This window comes from Myotis yumanensis, unplaced genomic scaffold (genome assembly GCF_028538775.1).
Source record: "Myotis yumanensis isolate MYYU_CA2020_CCGP unplaced genomic scaffold, mMyoYum1.0.hap1 SCAF_2, whole genome shotgun sequence".
Classification (NCBI taxonomy): Eukaryota; Metazoa; Chordata; class Mammalia; order Chiroptera; family Vespertilionidae; genus Myotis; species Myotis yumanensis.
In genome coordinates, this window is record NW_027223753.1 from 75,265,963 (window position 1) to 75,286,410 (window position 20,448).

Here is a 20,448-nt window from a genome sequence, read left to right on the forward strand (position 1 = left end):
CCAGCTGACAACTATCTAGAATATTCAAAGAACTTCTGTGAATCAATAAAAATAAATAAATACACTTCCAGTGGACAAATATGCAATGAATTTGAAGGGGAATTTACAGAAGGGAAGAATCCGAAAGATAGCAAGCATATAAAAAGCTGACCAAATTCATCAGTAGTCAGATAAAAGTAAAATAAAACTAAAAAATATTATTTTATACCCATTAGACAGAAATGAGAAAAATCAGAAAACTTAATGCCAAATATCAGCAAGAGGTTGGTATATAAACACTCATACTGCTGGAGAGGGGGGGGTGATCTGGTGAATCCTTCTGGTGGTAATCTAAGAGGACTTCTGAAATTAGACAGTTTATGGTATCTGAGTTGCATACATATGCTCTACAGCCCAGCAATTCTGTTAGTCTGGATCCTAAATAAATGTCCTTTGGCATTTTCCAACAGGGGGCATGTCTAAGTTGTTCACAGAGCCTTGCTCGTGCTGAGACAATGTGAAGTCCTTCCATGGCAGAGAATATAAGTAAATTGTGTTCTAGGCACACTGTAACAGACCATGAGCAGCAATGGAGTAGATGTATATATAGCAATATTCATAGGCCTCAAAATACAATCCTGGGTAGAGAAAATAAAAACAAAAGAGGATATATAACACACATAAGTTAAAATGCAGGTACAATAAATCCAAAACATGAAACTGTATATTTTGTAAGAATATATTCACTGACAAGTGTATATACTCTGAAAATTAGGTTCCTGAATGACCAGAACTGTGGCTAAAAGGGGGGTCTGAAGCCAGCACGCACGCACGCACGCACGCACGCACAAACACAAGCAGGGCCCTATGAAAATTCATATTTCCATTATCTCGCATTTATGTAACATCAAACAAAAGTTTTACAAAACAACACATTCTTACTTCATACAATGCACTGTTTACAATTTCTATTTCCTTTTTTAAAAAATGCTGGTCTCTATTTATAAAGGTGATTGTATAACCTACCAATGGGTTACGACTTTCCATTTTAAAACACTGATCTAGGCAATAATAAGGGCATTATAGTCAGTTCCTGGAATAATAATAGTGCCACACACTCATTAAAAATTCAAGCACATAATGGAGAACTGAGAAAAAGACCCTCTGTGCTGCCTTCTCCAAGAAACACATCCACAGGGAATTCCCACCCGTTGGAGGCTGCTCCTCCTCACGTGATTCCGCCCTAAGTGGTACTTCCGGAGAGTGAACTTTTCACCCCTTCTTTAGCCCTGGCTTGTCAGACTAAGGCCAAAACTGAAGCAGGAAATGATATGCCACTTGCTAAAGCACAAAGAGGTATTTTAAAACATAAAGGAACATTTTTAAACATTCCTGAAACACATTTGAATAACATGGAGATATAAGGAAATATGGGCTGTCTCTTGAAAATGGAAAGCTGGAAAATCTAAAAAGGGTAGTTCTAAGGAAAAAAATAAAATGAAAAATGTGGAAATAGGGTAGATTACACAGACTTCAAGAGAGCAGTAAACTATATTAGAGTAGATGGGGAAGTTACGGAAGAGAGTAGGAAAGCCCACGGGCTCCTCCCAATCTGCAGCTCAGTAAATACAAATTTTAAAAAAAAACCCACAAATTCCTATTCCAAATCAACTGAAAATTGTCATTTGAGGACAGCTTTAGGTCCTCCTTATACCAGAAGATCTTACCAGAAAACACATTTATTGGGCCAATATAGAGAGTGGTCATTTTAAAGTATTTAAATAGAATTAGGCACTTCTGAGCTAAATAAAGAGAAAAGGTACAATAAAGAGCATTATTATGGCACTGAACCTTGTGCCTTTACAGCTATGCCCAAGCAGAGCAATGAGAATGTGTGGATGGGGTTAGAGACAGCACACCATTCCCTCTCTCTGCAGACACCAAGGCAGCAGCATCTAAAGCCCCATCACACCACTGGGAGCAATGTTCCTTGGAGGGCAACTTTTGTGAAAGGCTAACCAGGAGCTGGGTGTATGAGCTTGTGTTTGAAGTGAGCCTCTCTACCTAGGATTATAATCAACTACTTATAAAACAGAATTAAGTTAGGTGCTATTCAAATTTTTTTTAAAAAACCCACAAATTTCTAAAAATTGCTAGGTTACAGAGAATCCATATGACAAAAGGAATCCGGAGAAGGAATATAATTAGTATAATGAGAGGAATGACTTCTGGACTATGAGGTAGAAAAAGGTAGAGAGAGAGATGAGCTGGCTGTACAGGTAAGTTGAGGGGGAAGGGGCAGAAAGCCAATACACTATATAGCAGGTACATTAAAAAGAGATGAGCACAGAGGAACCATGAAGTTGTTCAAGTATACTACCAGTTACTGGTCCTTTAACTCACAGGTATTCATAAACTGCCAAAGTACACCTGTCACGTTAAAAATAATGACCAGCTACTTTCAATTGTGATGAAAACATGGCAAAAGAACATTAAGAGTGAAAACTAGCATTTCTTGAAAAGGCTCTTTAGCGCACACAACTGCCAATTCTTACGACAATTCTGCAAGGTAAATGATATCCCCTTGTACAGATGGAGAAACAGACTATCATAGATGCTAACAAAAGTCCTCAGTGTTACACAGGAATGAATAAGTGGCAGAGCCAAGATTTCATCCAAGACGTTCTTACTTCCAAATGTCTTTACACTAAGTGTGATGATTCTGCAGCTCAATTAAGTGAGAACTAAATAATTTCTCCTATTTAAAAAGAGTAGAATGGGTTAAGTTCTGAAAATCGCCTAGTTTTGATTATTTTACTATGGTTATTCAAGATACCATCATAGGGGAAGCTAGGAGAAGGCTACATGAGAACTCTATTCACTTTTGTGCTTTCTTGTGACCTAAACTTACTTTTAAGGAATTTTTTTTAAAAAATAAGGGGAATGAACTTTTTGGAAGCTTACCGCACTCCTTTCTCTTTGGAGATAAATGTATGATATATTAGAGATATGTCTTAAACATACCTATATATCTCTGATGTATTCCAAATATATATATCTGAGATATGTAGAAGATAAATATATATTTCTTCTGAAAATATATAGATATACTCATAATTATGTATTTTAAAAGGTTAATTCTCAGTTGTTTTCAGTGACCTAAATAGCACAAGAAATAAAATAATGGCTGCCTTTCACTAAATACATATACCTACATGGTATTGTACTATTTTGCCTATACAAGTTTATCTCCTCTAACACTCAAGGTTTTTCACTGTCTACCATGTTTATATATGGGAACTAGGAAAACAGAGCTACCATTTATATTTAAGTTGAACATCGTAAGAATTAAATGTCTAGCTGATATGAAAAAGATTGTTTGATAAGAATATTTACTTTTTTTCTAAGAATGGCTGAGTCGCTTTCTCCCCAATAAATAAGATAATTTTGAAACAGCTGTCATTTGTAGAGTGACTTCTGTTGTGTCATTAAATTCATGTACTATCCCAACACTATTAAATAAAAATTAATATGTCCACTTCACATATAAGGAAAGCTAGACAAATTAATTTGCAAAAGTCACACAACTATCTATCTGTATATAAAGAGCCAGTGTCCGTAACATCCAAAATGACCAAAGGCTTGCCCGAACGCCAGGCTGCGTGTGCAGCACGCCGAGCGGGCTGAACTGCTGACCTCTGGGGGGAGAGAGAGAGAGAGAGAGGCGAGGACTTGCAGTGGGGCCTTGCGTGAGGCTGCCTCATGGCACTCCGCATCCCCCACTGAATGACCACTGGAACTCCAAGCCAGTGAGGGCTGCCTCCAGGCCACAGCCCCAGGTCCCTCGCCCCCACCCCAGGCCCAAGAGTGCAGCGCCGGGCAGGGGCGCCTGGGGGGTCCGGGAATGTGGCGCGAGGGGCCGGCCGTGGCATCAGGGGGCTGTGTTTACACTGACAAGTTCCACGCTTCTGCCCCGGCCCATGCATTCCTCCTTCCTCCCTTCAGCAGCCCAGCTCCTGCCTATGTGCTTGCCGGGCAGGCCCAATTGCACCGGGGAGTGAGCCATGGCAATCGGGATGGCCACTTCCCAGGACAGGACGGCGGGGCCCAGGCAATTCATGAGGGCGACAAGACCTGCGGGGCATGCGCAGCCCTCGGGCGGCATGGGTGGCTGGCCAAGCCGAGTCTGGCTTCAGTGGGGCCAGCAGGAACCCGAGGCCATCCCAACCCCCACAGGTCCCAGGCCAGACAGTGGCTCAGCGGCAAGCAGTGTCTCCATGCATGGCGCCCGGGGACAGCCGCAAGCTGCTGCAACCCCGCCCCACGCTTCAGGGACGGGGAGGAGGCTCGTGGTCACCAGCGGCCTAGGCCCACTGCCTGCACTGCCGCCTGCCGGGCTGGCAGGGTCCATAGCGGGCGAGCTGCTCCCGCCCCCTGGTGGTAGAACAGGGAGGAGGGCGCTGGGTGCAGGAGGGGACCTCAGCTGGGATCCTCCTGGTGTGGGGAAGGGGCCTGGCCTGGGCCGGGTGGGCAGCTTAAGAAGTCTGGCTGAGCAGGTGCTGGTTCATACCAACTCTTACTCTGCCATCTTCCTCCAGCTCTCCAAGCTAGACCCCTGCCCCACCTGCCCAGGGGAATGGCTCTGGGCGACCTCCCCGATCACTGACTGTGTACCTGGAGATCTCGAGGAAGAAGTGCCTGGTGGGACCCGGGTGGGGGCCAATGCAGAACTACTAGGGCAGAGCTGCTTCGGTGTCTAGGTGAAATTTGCAACAGACCCAAGGAGGAAACCGAGAGGGGAAAGGCCAGTAGGCGTGAATTCCCAGTGCTTTAGCTACTTGAAAACAGTCCCACTTGGAATGTGAGGTGGCTGTACGTTCAGCTGAGAAGTGAGGGGGCTGAACCCCTCTGTTGCTGGGCTCCTGTCAGTCCAAGACCTGAGCTTCCACCATGACAAGGAAAAAATGGAGGGAGGGGCTGGAGGAAGGGAGAACAATATTAGGAAACTTGTCTAGACTTTCCCCAGCCCTCTCCCTCTTTATGCTGCCTACAAAAGCCCCAGGCCCGGCCACAGTTCTGTTTCCACCTTTTAGTCCCCTATTCTCCAACCACAGAGGAAAGAAATAAGGAAGGAGTCCATGCTGCCTTCAGAAAGTATACTCCTGATTGGCTGGTTGCCTCCCACAGAGGGAGGCCAAACTGCGGCTTAGGCCCGGAGCGGGCCTAAGCAATCAGTAGGACATACTGTGAGGGCTCCCAGACTGTGAGAGGGGACAGGCCGGGCTGAGGGACCCATCCCCCCAGTGCACAAATTTTTGTGCACCAGGCCACTAATATATATATATATATATATATATATATATATATATATATATATAATATGCAAAGTGTCCCCTCGGGAGTTCAACCAACTGGGAGCTCAATCGCTCGCTATAATGTGCACTGACCACCAAGGGGTGGTGCGGAATGAAGGGAGGCCCCATCTGGCATCCGGCAGCCACTTAGGGACCCTACCCATGCACGAATTTCAGGCACTGGGCCTCTAGTTAAGTGATAAATGTGGATTCAAACTCAGATCTACATGACACTGAAAATATTATTCCTTTTACTATCTTTGCCCCTGCACACTTTCATTTCTATGATTAAAATGCATCCACTGTATTATTGACCATTCACCCCTTAATAACAAAATATACAGTTTAAGTACATTTAGACAATTTTTTTAAAAAAAGACTCACTCTTCATTCCTGGCTCCTATTTGAAGTTAAAGTTTATTACTGAAGCTGAAGAGAAGTCTTTTAAGTATGAAAGAAATGCAAGTGGTATTCCAAGTTACAATATGTGTGTGCTCAAGTGGGAAACATGAGTAGAGCATCTGCCAAATTCATTTTGGCCTCATTTGATACTATCTCACTGATCTGGGGCCAGCTTACATTTGTTTCTCTCTCTCTCTTTCCTTCCTCCATTTCCTCTTCATTCCAGAAGCATACAAAAACCATAGCAAAGAAGCTGGATAAAGTTTCCAATAATATACTGAAAACACTATCAAATAAAGGAATGGCTATCTAGTCCAAGGATAACCTCATTTCAACTAAGAATAACCCAAAACACTAAAATAAAAAGAATCTTTATGGGATCATAAATAACAACTGGAGATAAAATTACTTAAGATATTCATTTTAAAGAAATAGATTTTTGGAGACAAATTCTCAAAAGAACTAATTCAATTCGTACTTATGCACAGGGCTTTATAATTTAGTATGAGTCAACCTTCAAATTGTACTTTTTAATTCAAACTTTTAAAAAAGTCTTTAATTATGTTAATTCTACTTCCAGCTTTTAACCCCAGCACTGATCCCTATCTGCTCAACCCTGATGCTAATGAATCCCAGATTTCTGATACTTATAACTAAACAGCATTAGAATTGAGCATTAGTTTTGAAGGTCTACAAATTTCATGAGAGTCTCCTGCACATCTATCTACATTTGCAATTGTTTTAGTCTAGTGTATGTAAGTGGTAGTAGTTTCTTTAAAGGACAGTCAATTCTCAATCAGTTATGCTTTTCAAAATGGTCAAAGTAAAAATGGCTAGTAGATTTATATTTTAAAGCCACCTAGGTGTTTCCCCTTATTGTGATATCGTCTGGTATCTTCAGTTCTTTGCTTCTAACTTCTTGGTAAATTAAAGAAGACTGTATTAACACAACAGTAAAGAAAAAATACCTTTCTAGATAACCAAACCTACAGACTAAAAAATCCTGTCTTCTCTCCTAGACCATTAAATATCAGCTAACAAATAGAGGAGTACCAATGAATATTTCCATTATCCTCCCAAGGAAAAATTAAAGAACTGCATCAGACACATATTAATGCTGAGATATACCACAGGAAATAATATTTTAGTACTCTCCCTAACACGTTCACATGTAACAGAGGAGATAAAGTTAACAGACAATTATAATTCAGTGTCATGAGGATATGAGGATAAGTGCATGGTCCTATGGAAATACATCAGAGGGATTTTCAACACCCCCAGAAGAGGGGAGAAGTTAGGAGTGTAAAGGATAGTTCCCCAAAAGAAGTGATGCCTAAAAGAGACTAAGAAGTAAGTATCCACTTTGCATTGGTTAAGATTGTTATAATAAAAAAAGACTGACAATAACAAGTGTTGGGGAGGATGTGGAAAATTGGAACCCACATACATTGCTAGTGGGAATGTAAAATGGTTCGGCCACTTTGGAAATCAATTTGACAGTTCCTTCAAAATGTTAAGCATAGAATTACCCTATGACCCGGTTATTTCACTCCAAGATATACACCCAAGAGAACTGAAAACATACATCCACAGTAATGTTCAAAGTGGTATTATTCAAAATAGCCAAAAAGTGGAAACAACCATTAATTGATGAATGTCCATCAATTGATGAATGAATAAACAGAATGTGCTACATTCCAAAATGGAGTATTATTCAGTCATAAAAAAGAAGCATTGATACATACTAAAAGAACAGAAGAACATGGATGAACCTTAAAAACAATACACTAAAAGAAGCTAGACACAAAAATCCACACATTGTATGATTCCATTTATATGAAACTAGAGGTCTGATGCATGAAATTCATGCAAGGGGCTCAGCCCTCACAGCCCCAGCTTCGTCCAGAAGGTCGTCTGGAAGATCATTTGGCTGTCTGATCTAATTAGCATATTACACTTTTATTATTGTAGATGTCCAAAAAAAGCAAATTTGTAGAGACAGAAAGTAGATTAGTGGTTTCCAGAGGCTGAGGAGAAAAGGGGAATGGAGAGTGACTATAAATGGGTAAGGTGATGGTGAAAATATTTTGTGGTGATGAAAATATTCTGGAATTACATCATGGTGATAGTACCCGTGGACAAAAGCCAATTCTGTGAGTATACTATTACTGAATTGTCACTTTAAAATGGAGAATTTTGAGACACATGCATTATATCTCAATTAAAAAGAAGAAATAAGAATGAGCAGATGGAAAGAAAGGAAAATGTGGCAAAAATGATAGGTGATAAGGAGGAGGGAGAGGTTGATGTAGGTTCCAGAGCATGGGAAGCAGGGAACGGAATGGAGTGGGACTGAGGGGTGGCCCATCTTCCATTTAGGGCAAAGGCACAGAGGCGGGCACTGCCTACTTGTGTGGCTGTAGATTCAGAAGCTAAGGGAATTGATATCTAATGCTTCTCTTCTGACCATGAGATAAGTAAGCAACAAGTTGGCAGGGCAGGAAGTCTGAGGTGAACAGAGGAGGTTAAGAACAACCTCTATAGAGAGGAGAAAAGAGATGTATTGAAAGTTCCCCAGATTTGATTTTTTAAAAAAGCTTCCATATTTGAGAGAATAGAGCAATCAACTTAGGCACCAAATGAACAGGTGTCTCAGGAAAGATGTTCTCTCAGTCAAGCCTCCGGAGTCCTCGGACTAGAGCAGAGGTTCTCAACTTGTGGGTCACGACCCTTTGGGGATCGAACACCCTAAGACCATCGGAAAACACATATATAATTACATATTGTTTTGTGATTAATCACTATGCTTTAATTATGTTCAATTTGTAACAATGAAATTGGGGGTCACCACAACATGAGGAACTGTATTAAAGGGTCGCGGCATTAGGAAGGTTGAGAACCCTGGAATAGAGTGTGAGAGGCTCTCCTCTCACTTCCTGCTACTGTGTACAGCCTCGTCTGCATCTCCAAGGTTCCCCTGGTCAGCTTATCACCTGTGTAGGTCATGCAGTAAGCAGCTTCTTGGTTTAGAATTTGTGGTCTCCTCATATTTACAGTATTCCAACAACTAGGTACTGGAGACTTCAAAAATTGATATGAAGATGCCTTTTATGAAGTTTTTCACAGCCTTAAGGGAAAACAAGTGTTTCCTCTTTATTCACGTATCTTATTTTTTAAATTGGTTTTCATAATTCTTTCAACTTTAAAAAACCAGAATCTAATTTGATATGCTCTCAGCAGTTCTCAACCTGTGGGTCGCGAACAATGAAAATACATCCTGCATACCAGATATTTACATTACGATCCATAACAGTAGCAAAATTACAGTTATGGAGTAGCAATGAAAATAATTTTATGGTTGGGGTTCACCACAACATGAAGAACTGTATTAAAGGGTCGCGGCATTAGGAAGGTTGAGAACCACTGAGAGTCTAGATCAAAACATATTAATACTTATTTTCTATGCTTTGAAATGAATAAACTTAACTTACCTTCACTGGTAATATTAATGTCAAGTCAGATGCTGATCATTTTGTCATAAACTTCCAAATCAAGATCTAGATCTCCATGGAATATAAACATGGAATAATGCCACCAGATGATAATACCTGTGGACAAAAGCCAATGATTTATTAGAACATTATGGGAAGGGGGGGGGAATGGTGTTGTATGGTTACTGCTGAGTCATATAAATGTCCCAAGTCTTCAAAAAGTACTAACGTGTTTAATTTCTACATATTAGACAAATATATACTAGTTATGTTAACATTTTTTGAAAGCTTTTTATGTAACAGGTACTTTTGCACATGTAACCTCATTTGCTTCTTCTTCCAACACTGTTATACAGATGAAAAAAATGTAACAGCTCATACATATCAGAGCCAGGATTTGAACCTGGGGATTCTGGTTGTAGGTTCTAAGTTCTTAATCACTACATGTACTGCCTTGACATACATCCAGGTACAATACTCCAAAGACTCTTAAAGTCTAGATGGTATGAGGAATTGTAGTTGATTTATTCCCCTGAGGTTGCTAGTCTTTCTCAAAATACATAAGTGTGATTCAAAATTTTAAATATTACAAGTCAGGATGAATTATAAAGAGGCTGAATTAAGGGGAGGAAAGGTAGGTTTAAATTTTAAGCAGAACTACAACTAATGGGCTATGTGTTAGGCCTGAGTTTGCTCAACTAGTTGATCACTAATGTGTGTATAGCTCTAAAATTCCCTAGCAATGAGAAAAGTGCATATATTCTGTGAAGCTCTCCCTTCTTCCACTGCAGCATGTTTTCGTCTATCTGATTAGGCATTCATTACCCAATCCTGTAGGCACTGCTCAGAGTCTCTCTCCTCTCACTCTGCCAATTGGTCTCTTCTTTCAATGTATACTTTGCTAATGCTGGTCTACCCTGGATAATTTGGCACTTATTAGGTTACTAGACCATTTTTTTTCAAACTCTTTTAGGAAAGAAGCAGAGCACAAATAAATAAAACTGCATAGTACTTAATTCTCTTAAGCATTATGTATGATATGTCATGAACTCGACTGGAAACCCTTTGGGGACAGGAAGTCCTTAAGAGCCTGGGGCAGGTGGCAGGATGCTGAGTATATTACGGACAATACTGCCAAGCAGTACAGTCCCCTCCATTCAGGGATAGTCTGTGTGAGCTGGCTCCATTTGGTGAATAAATTTACTTACATTTGCAAATGTGTAAACATGTTGAGATTCAATACGTGAACTTGAAATAAGACCTGCAGTCATTATATTTCCTAGGTATTTCTGCCAAAGTAAATATTTTTTATCTTGATTCTCTGATTTTCCAATCCTATTTTCTTTGATCCTGTTATTATTTCCACTTGGCTTTGTAAACATTTAAAATGTGTTGCCCCCCCCCCTTGTAAAACAGTAAAGAAATCCTAAGGGCAGGGGCTGGCTTTGGGGATCAAAGAAACATCGTAAGGGATGCGTACAAGATGTTAGTATTCACCTATGTGAAGAGAGAACAAATATTCAACTAATAAATGGCATATCTTTTAACTAACTTCTCTAGTATTTATATAAATTATAGATATTGTGGTAGCAGTAGCAACAGTAGCACTCAATAATACTTTAATAGCATTTACTCTGCACCAAATATCCTCTAAACACGTTACTGATAATAATAACATGCTCCTTACAATAACTCCATGACATAGGTCCTATTTTACCAAAAAGATGAGAAACAGAAAGGTTAGTTAACTTGCTCAATGTCAGATAGCTAGTAACTGACAGAGGCAGGATTTGCGCCCAGGTAGTCTGAGTCCAGAGCACCCACTCATAATCCCCTTAATATAAAATGCCTCTCCATTGTTGTGATTTTCAGTGTCAACCCTAAGACACTCTAATGTTCTGATTTTCTCTCAGTCAAAATTGAGTGCCTTTGTATAGGTATACAAATTATACCACACACCAGAGAAGCCCTGATTTCATGAAACTATACTATTCTCTATACAACAATTTCACAAAAATCCAAAACTATTAAGTCTGATTGAATGGTTAAACTCCATAAGATTCTTATACAAATAAAATAAAAAAATAAAATACATTTCAGAAACTATTTCTTTTAACTTGTAGCCTAAAGGAAAAAAACTAAAAGGTAGGCATTCCTGTACTAATATTTAACTTTTTATTTCAAAAGAATTTCAAACTTGCAGGAAAGTTATAGGAACTGCTCAAAAAAAAAATGTCCATGTTCTCTTCACCCAGACATTCCATTCAAGCTGAGCCCACCACTTAATAATGGTCGTTCTAGCCAAACATCTGGTCCAGGGTCACACTTTGTACTTAGCTGTCCTCTCTCTTCAGTCTCACTGTATCTGGAGCAAGACCAGCTCTTCCTTGACCTTCACTGTGCTTACATTATTAAAGGTTGCTGGTTAATTATTTTGCAGAATGCCCCTCATTGGTACTAGTCAGGTTTTCTCATGAGAAAATTCAAAGACTGTATTTTTGTGAACAAATGCTGTGTGCTTCTAATTACATCCCATCAAGTGACACATGATGTCAGTTTGTCACGTCACTGGTGACAGTAACTTTAATCACTTGACTAAGGTCGAATCTTCTCAGTTTCTCCAGTAGAGTTACTGTATTGCCCTCAATAATAAGGGTTGGTGGACAGATGCTTCGTGGTTATACAAATATCCTGATCCTCATCCAACTTTCACTGACTAGTTTTAGCATCCACTGACATTTCTTACCTGAATTATGATGATGATTGCCAAATTACCACCTTTCAAATCTCTAAATTCTTTCCATTTATCAGACAGCATCCTATTTTAAGAAAAGACTTTCTTTCCCCCACTTATTCATGCATTTATTTGTATCAGTACAGCCCCATGGGTGCCTGGTTTGGATAGACTATAACATCATTATTGTTTTGATATTTAGATACTCCCAGGCTTTTAGTGGGAATTCCTTCAAGCTAGCTGCTGTGTTTTTTGTCATCTTCCCATCATTCTTTGAAAGCATCTATATATTTGTACACAAGATTTCCAAAACTCATTTGTACCTTCTCTCCCCCAGCCCTAGAACCAAAATTTTTTTCAAAGATCTATGGTTCCTTTTAGCGAAGACTGGTATTTAGAGACTAAGATCTGGACAACAAATGTGCTTATGTTCACTGGGATGTCACCACATCCTGGGCCTTTCAGTGAGCAGAGTTAAGAAATACGTATGTTTCATTTGTGTATGTATATAGATGTACATACATATTCACATATACACATATACTATCACATTTCTATTTGTTTCTATATTGAAATTTCTATTTATATAATTTTTCCATATTGAAATTCTTGAGTTCAGACCAATTCCTCAAATCCCAGTTCATAGCACAGGGTTCACTCTAGCTTTCTCCCTTTTTATATTTGTAACTTTCTTCTCTGACAGCACGAGTCTGGCTCCCATTACCTTCAATATATTTGCTCATTGGCCTCATTGGGATTTCTTACTTAGACCTTCTTAATGACTTTCTGACTAAATTATTTAAAAAGAAAGAAAGAAATTAAGCAAGCAAGCAAGGAAGAATGGCTTGCAATACCAAATTTTTGAGATTTAGTAATCTGTTAAAGCCATAACATAGGCCCTAAGACTAAATATATCAACCTAGCACCTTGTTCCCTTGTCACAGAGAAAAGAGTTTAAAGCTGTTTTCCAATGGCTTCTCACCTGACTTTCACTGTGGGTAAGATATACATATTGATCCTATATTTATAACAAGAATTGACATCTGTAAATGTTGTATTATTAATAAAAATTTCAAGAACAAGGTGTCACTAACTTTTTCAAAACAGATAACAGAAATTCTAATATATCCTTACTGACCATCCCCTCCTATATAACAAAGAGGTAATATGCAAATTAACCCTCACACCCTCACAAGATGGCTGCCTATGACCAGGCCAGCAGGGTGTTAGTGAGAGACACCCAAATGACTGAACAAGCAGGTGTGTGGGGCGACCAGGCTAGCAGGGGGGTTAGTGAGGGATGACCAAATGACTGAACAGCAGGCTGTGTGGGGCAACCAGGCCGGGGGGGGGTGGGGGTAGTTGGGGGCAACCAGGCCAGCAGGTGGGGCAGTTAGGGACGATTAGGCTGGCAGAGGGGGCAGTAAGGGGCGACTAGGCTGGTGGAGGGGACAGTTGGGGGCGACTAGGCTGGCAGGGGAGGCAATAAGAGACAATCAGGCCAGTGGGGGGGGGGGGAGGGGGAGACAGTAAGGGGTGACCAGGCTGGTGGGGGGGGGCAGTTAGGAGCAACAAGGCTGGCAAGGAGGGGGCAGTTGGGGCAACCTGGCCAATGGTGGGGGGAGCAGTTAGGGGTAACTAGGTTGGCAGGGGGGGCAGTTAGGGGTGACCAGGCAGGCACGCCAGTGAGCAATTAGGAGCCAGCAGTCTAGGATTGTGAGAGGGACGTCCAACTGCCAGTTTAGGCCCAATCCCTGGGCCTAAACCGGCAGTCGGACATCCCCCAAGGCAGGGGTCCTCAAACTATGGCCCGCGGGCCACATGCAAATACAAATATTGTATTTGTTCCTGTTTTGTTTTTTTACTTCAAAATAAGATATGTGCAGTGTGCATAGGAATTTGTTCATAGTTTTTTTTTTAAACTATAGTCTGGCCCTCCAACGGTCTGAGGGACAGTGAACTGGCCCCGTTTAAAAAGTTTGAGGACTCCTGCCCCAAGGGGTCCCGGATTGGAGAGGGTTCAGGCTGGGCTGAGGGGACACTCCCACCTCGCACGAATTTTGCGCACTGGGCCTCTAGTCCTATATAATAAAAGGCTAATATACAAATTGTCCCCTGGACCGGGAGTTCACCTGGGAGTTTGACTGGAAGTTCGACCAGGGGTCAGGGCCAGCCAACCACCTGTGGCCCCTCCCCCAACTGGCCCCACCCCTGATCAGCCACCCCACCCCAATCGGGGTGGGCCAGCCGAACCCCACGCATGCACAAATTCGTGTACCAAGCCTCTAGTCTCCATAGAGTTAAGATGGGGAAAGTGGGCACACAAAGGTCACAGGCCTTACTCAAGGTCATGGAGCTAATCAGTAGTAGCTCCCAATCCCGCCTTTAGGTTCCTAAGTTTGCAAATCAATATGTCATGCTATGTTTGAAGCATCCTCCAAATAGCTAACATCCATTTTAAGATCTGTCCACTGAGAAACATATGGTACTGGGAGCCCTCGTGAGAAAAATGTATAGCTGTGAATGTAGCAAGCCTACTTTAAAAAATTGGAAGAGAACAATCTCTTCCATGGGAACATCAACAAAACACTCAAATGCTGAACTAAAAACAGAGTTCACATAACCAGGCACTATTCCTTACATTAATATTCCAAGATTCCTCCAAGACTCAGGGGTGGGGAACATCCAGCCTGCGGGCCATATAAGGCCCACAAAATCATTTGGGGGTGAGTTAATTACATGTTTGACCAAATATAGCAGGCTAATTTTTAAACTGATAGTTTTATATGGCCCGAGAATAATGCTATCCAAATGGCTCTTGGCAGAAAAAGGGTTCCATCCCTGCTCCAAGTCGTCATAACCCCCATCAATCACCACAGTGCCACACGTATGAAGACATGCAAAATAGGGATAATAAGGCCATCTACCTCATCAGCATACTGGAAAGATTAAGACCGTGCTTATAAAAATATTATGTAAATGGGGCTGGACTAGACTGTTCTAAGTGGCTCTTTTCCCCTTGATGTAAATAGCTTCTGTCAAAAAGCTGATTAAACCAACTTTGTGCAGCAAGGTATCGGCTCTGGCACCAAGCGTACATGAAGCACAGCGCTAAGCAGGTCATTCCAACTTCTGGTGGCCTAGTTTCCTGCTCTTCCTCTGCAAAATGGAGATGACAGCGCAGAGTTCTCGGAGCTGGTATGCAAATTCAGTGAGAGTCAAGTGTGTAAAGTGCTGAGCATGAAGCCTGGCACCAGTGCTCGGTTCACAAAGGACAGCTCCCCTCCGGCCCCAGCCTGGGCACAGCGCCGCCAGGCCAGCGAGCTCTCCCTTCCCAGAGCCCTCCTCATCACTCTCGGGCCCTAGCATCGCTGGCAGTGCACACTACCGGCGGGAATTGAAAGCTGCTTGAAATTTGCTACGGTTGTAAATAAAACAGAGCCCGTTTTATATTTGCAAAAGGACATTTAGGCAACTCCTAAATCACTTCACTGTTTTTCTGGATTTGGCCTCACACAATCCTTAAGGAGGGATCCCAGTTTCTAGCTTTCCCCCGCCCCTCCCCCAGGGTACTGGACATGGTCAGTTTACCCAAATATCTTGGTTCTGAAGATGTCATTTATCTTCCGTGATATATTGACACTTCACCACACACGGCTAATGAAGAATGGAATTTCAGACTAGGATAAACAAAATTAAAGAAATGAGATGAGTTTATGGAAAGGCAGCAAAAACGATAAAACCCTTAAAAGATTTAAAGGGGATCAGGGACAGAAACAGACTTCAGGCAGCCAAACACTGGTGGCTCTCTTTCCTTAGTACGTGACTGCTGGCCAACTAAGCTGGTTTATTACTTAAAGCTTAGCTTTTTTAAACTGTTTTTTTTTTCTCCTCCAGGAAAAAAAAAATGTCTAGTGTTCAATGAAATACCAGGTGCACTGTGGCTTTCCCTCTTGTTTAAAAGAAAAAAAAGAAAGAAAGAAAGAAAAAACACCCATTGTCGCTCATAGGCTTCAGCCTAGCCTGTCAAGCAGGAATTAAAATCTCTTTAAAAACAAGCTTTGCCTGGTCATGTGTCAGGCCGACATGAGCTGGATCAGCTTACAGCAGGGGCCTGAGGTAAGGCGGCCCAAAAAACGTTAGAAGGAAGCAGCCCCCAGAAAAATGTACGATTTCTTCACTCATCTCCCACACCTTCATTCCCTCCTGCCTCTCCCCTTTGTAAGAACTGGTGCCATGCGCAACACAGATGAAAGAGTAATTTCTCTCCCTCTATTAATGACAGCACTAGATTCTGAAATTAGCCCATCAGGGACTAATGTCTACCTCCCATTTCTAAAGATCTATTTTTCTTTTTAAAATCATGAAACGAAAAACATCACTGCAAAACCCACTATTGGGCCTTTGATTTCATTAGGTCCAAAGGTACAAAGCCTGCAGAGCGAGGAAGTTGGGTTTATTTTTAAAGAACACATCAAATATTAGCTGAAAATTGGTTGTAAATGGGGCCACTTAAGCCTCCATGGAAAGGAATTGCAGAGGCTTGGGATTAAAATTGCAGGAAGCCAAAAAGAAAATTGAGGACAAGGAAATGATGACTGATGGGCTTGGTGCTATTATCTCTGAGAATACTAAGGACACTGAAGCTTGGGGAAAAATTACATAGGTGACCTTGAGAACGAGTCCAGACTCAGAAGGCAGCTGGGTGTAGCTTCCTGCGGGGATGCAAGTGGAGCGGGCAGAATTCCTCCTTTCTAAATGGATGATGAAGATGTTTCAGATAAGCAGTTTTGATTTCCTTTTAGCATGCGGAGCTGCAAGCTTCATCTCCAAGAATAAATGCCATGTCCGCCTTATAAAAGGCTCTGTCTTCAGTACCTGTAGCTTGAAACTCTTAAATGGACCTAGAGCATTTCATGACTTTGAGACATAGGAGATTGGAGATTAAAAATGGACTCTATTGACTAAATTACTGTACTGTGTGTTTTTTTTTCTTCCTCCTCTGCCATTGCACACAGAATGGGAAGCCCTAAGCCATTAAGGAGACTCAATCTAAACTTCCTGCAGCCCCTTCAAAATGAGAACTCGATCTCAGGCAATGTAACTGCTACAGATTCTTCTACACTTAACTTTCTGAAGGTGCATTTGCTAACGCATTCCTTTAGATCAGAGGCTCTTAAAATGGTTAATATCAAGACCTCTTTATCAATCTTAACAATTGCTGTGGACTCCAAAGAGCTTTTTCCTAGATATAGATCACATCTAAAAATATTTACCATGTTACAACTAATAACCACTTAATATTTATTAATTTATTAAAATATATTCTAAAAACCCATTAGTACTAACATAAATGAAATTTTTATTAACAATGCTCAGATTTTCCCAAACTTGTAGTGAGATGGTGGTACTGTTTTACATTGTTGCAATTTTTTTTTCATGCCTGGCTTAATAGAAGACAGCTGAAGTCTCCTATCTGCTACATTCAATCTGTTGTGATATTTTGGTTAAAGTACATAAAGAAAACTATGCTAAGAGAAATAAGCCGGTCAGAGAAAGATAAATATCACATGATCTCACTCATATGTGGAATCTAATAAACAAAATAAACTGGTGAACAAAATAGATCCAGAAACATAGAGGCATGGAACAGACTATGGAATCTCAGAGGGAAGTTGGAGGTGGGTGGGTAGGTGGGAACAGATCAACCAAAGAACTTGTATGCATATATATGTAACCCATGGACATAGACAGTAGGGTGGTGAATGCCTGGGGTGGTGGACATGGATGGGCTACAAGGGCTCAGTGGGGGGGGGGGGCGGTATTTATACTTTCAACAATAAAGATTTAATTAAAAATTTTTAAAAAGAAACCCCATTCTTACACAGATATGGAGTTAAAAAAAAAAACCAGAGGAATAACATGATAGCCGTTTCAGATAATTTGTTTATTTTTTCCTTGGCACTACACTAAAATGCAACAACCGTAGTTTTTATAGGACTCTAGAGCCATATTAAAATTCACTGACCTATTTAGCACTTGATCTTTACCCATGTGCAATTTTGTAACAGCAATCATTGGTCATTTAGAAAATAATGATTCACTGAGTCATGCAGAGGTTCCAAATGTACAATGGAAAACTTCATGGTACACACGTGAGAGAAATAAGATGAAAAAAACAAATAACATCTTAGTGTTATTATAAGTTATTACAAATAGTGTTATTATATTTGACCTTGTAGATGCACTAAAAAGGTCACAGGGACCTCAGTGGCCTGTGAACCAAATTGAGAATTGCTGCTTTAGGCGATCAAGGCACCATCAAACAGTGACTCGAATTCAGTGACTTGGGGAGCAGTTTGCCAGGTCATTGCAGGGTCCTTTTAGGGCCAGTTAACATTAAAAAAGGTGTCTCCAAGTTGACTTTTCACCTGGAATTGGTCACAAAGGTCTAACTATGAGAGTTCTATAGGGTTTCTAAGCTGTCTGCTAGAAACTGGAAAAGACACAACCCAATGGCCTTGACATTGCCCTCTACTACAAAAGTACCTGAGTTTAAGTGATAACAACTATGCCTCACGTTGAAATCCAGATATGAAAAAAATGTTTTATGATGAATAAGCTGGAATCATTTACTATTGATTTTTTTCCCTTTGTGAAATTTGGAGGTTTAGTGATTCCTTCAACATTGTTATTTGTTAGTGGCCCAACTGCTATAAAGAAAATTTTAGACTTGAAGTCATTAGACTCTGGTAACCTACATTCTCAATCGTCAGCCTGCTCCTAGGACAGGGACCTTCACTGTCCTATCAATACTGTATCCCCAGTTCCACCATCTAAAACCAGTGTCTGTAATCTACTCAAAGCTCAATAAATATTTGTGAAATAAATGAATGACTTCACTTGTATTTGAATACCATCCAATATTTTAATGGCAAATATGACACTGTGTGTATCACACTGAAGAAATGAATAAGAAACACAGGTTCACTAATTCTACAGTATAATAGCATTTTAATAGATGAGAAAAAATAGATGAACTTTTTATCTGTAAGTATAGTCTGCTGTAATAAAAAAAACACTTTAATTCACAGGCATATTTTTAGTGAACACCTCATGAAATGCAGATTTCAAATTCAAACTCTAACAATTTTTGATTGAATGAAATGCAGAAAGTAGCTAAAGGAAAATTAAGTCCTGCTATGTTTCCAAGCAATCTGATTCTTCTTTTATTTTTAATATTAAAAACCTTAATATTGATTGGATTGGATTTATTTTTTATCAATCATTTTATTCCTTTCTTTAAAAAAACACAGTAATACTTAAATGAACTATTTTTCAATGTAATTCTTTTTTTTTTTTTTTGGTACCATCCAGTATGTACTTTTTGAATACCTACCATTTGCAAGGCTCTGAGTTAGACACAATGACAACTATGGAGATAACTAAAACATAGTCTATTGTGGGGACCATATAGAATTCCAGAAACCACACAGGAGAACAAATAAGCAGATAAACAATAACAGGCCCCAAGGAGACAGGAGGAGTTGGAAACAGAGATGAGATATTTGTTTGTTAGGCAGCTACAATAAAGTACCAACAAAACTTATTTTTTCCAAGTTCTGGAGGCTAGAAGTCAAGATCAAAGTGTCTGCAGACCTGGTTTCTTCCAAGACCTCTCCCCTTGGCTTGCAATAGTTGCTTTCTTGCTGTGTCCCTACATGGTAATCCCTTGGTCTGCATTATAATCTCTTTTTCTTTTTAAAAAAAAAATTACCTTTATTGTTCAATTATTTATTGATTTGAGAGAGGGGGGAAGAGATATAGTTTTGTTGTTCCATTTATTTATGCATTCATTGGTTGATTTTTATATGTTTCCTGACTAGAGATCGAACCCACAACCTTGGCATATCGAGTCAACACTCTAACCAACTGAGCTACCCAGCCAGGGCCAATCTGATACTTCTTTAAGCAGAAAAATTACTTTTCTTTGAATCCTTTAAAGACCAAAATTCTGGGCAAACTCTGGGCACACCTGGCCAGTGTGGCTCAATTCATTAAAGCATCACCACATACAGTGAAAGGTTTTCAGGTTTTAGTCCAGGTCAGGGCACATACCTAGGTTGCAGGTTTGACCCCAGTCAGGGTGAGTGCAGGAGGCAACCTATCCATGTTTCTTTCTCACATTGATGTTTTGCCCTCTCCCTCTCCCTTTCCATCTTCCTCTCCCTTCCCCTCTCTCTAAAAATCAATAAAAACATATCGATGGGTAAGGATTAAAAAAAAAAAAAAAAGCTGGACACAAAATAATACCGAGACTAAAATATTCATGTGTGGTATTTGCATGTACACAGATGAACATGTCATTTAAGTTCTCATTGATCTATATTATAGCTGCATAAATGGTGCTACTGTTCCTTAACTCATAATGGAAGACAGGGCCAAAGTATAGAGAGGAGATGCAGATAGGTAGAATTACAGTGCCCCA

General features: G+C 40.4%; 1 long non-coding RNA gene across 3 annotated transcripts in view; it reads right to left on the reverse strand.

Annotated features, from left to right (window-relative positions):
* Positions 1-20,448, reverse strand: part of LOC139003589 (uncharacterized) — a 161,109-nt gene that overhangs the window by 131,130 nt on the left and 9,531 nt on the right. For all 3 annotated transcript variants that reach the window (XR_011470267.1, XR_011470266.1, XR_011470265.1), the window contains exon 2: positions 9,227-9,343. This is a non-coding gene — a long non-coding RNA (uncharacterized lncRNA). The remainder of the gene's footprint in view (positions 1-9,226; positions 9,344-20,448) is intronic.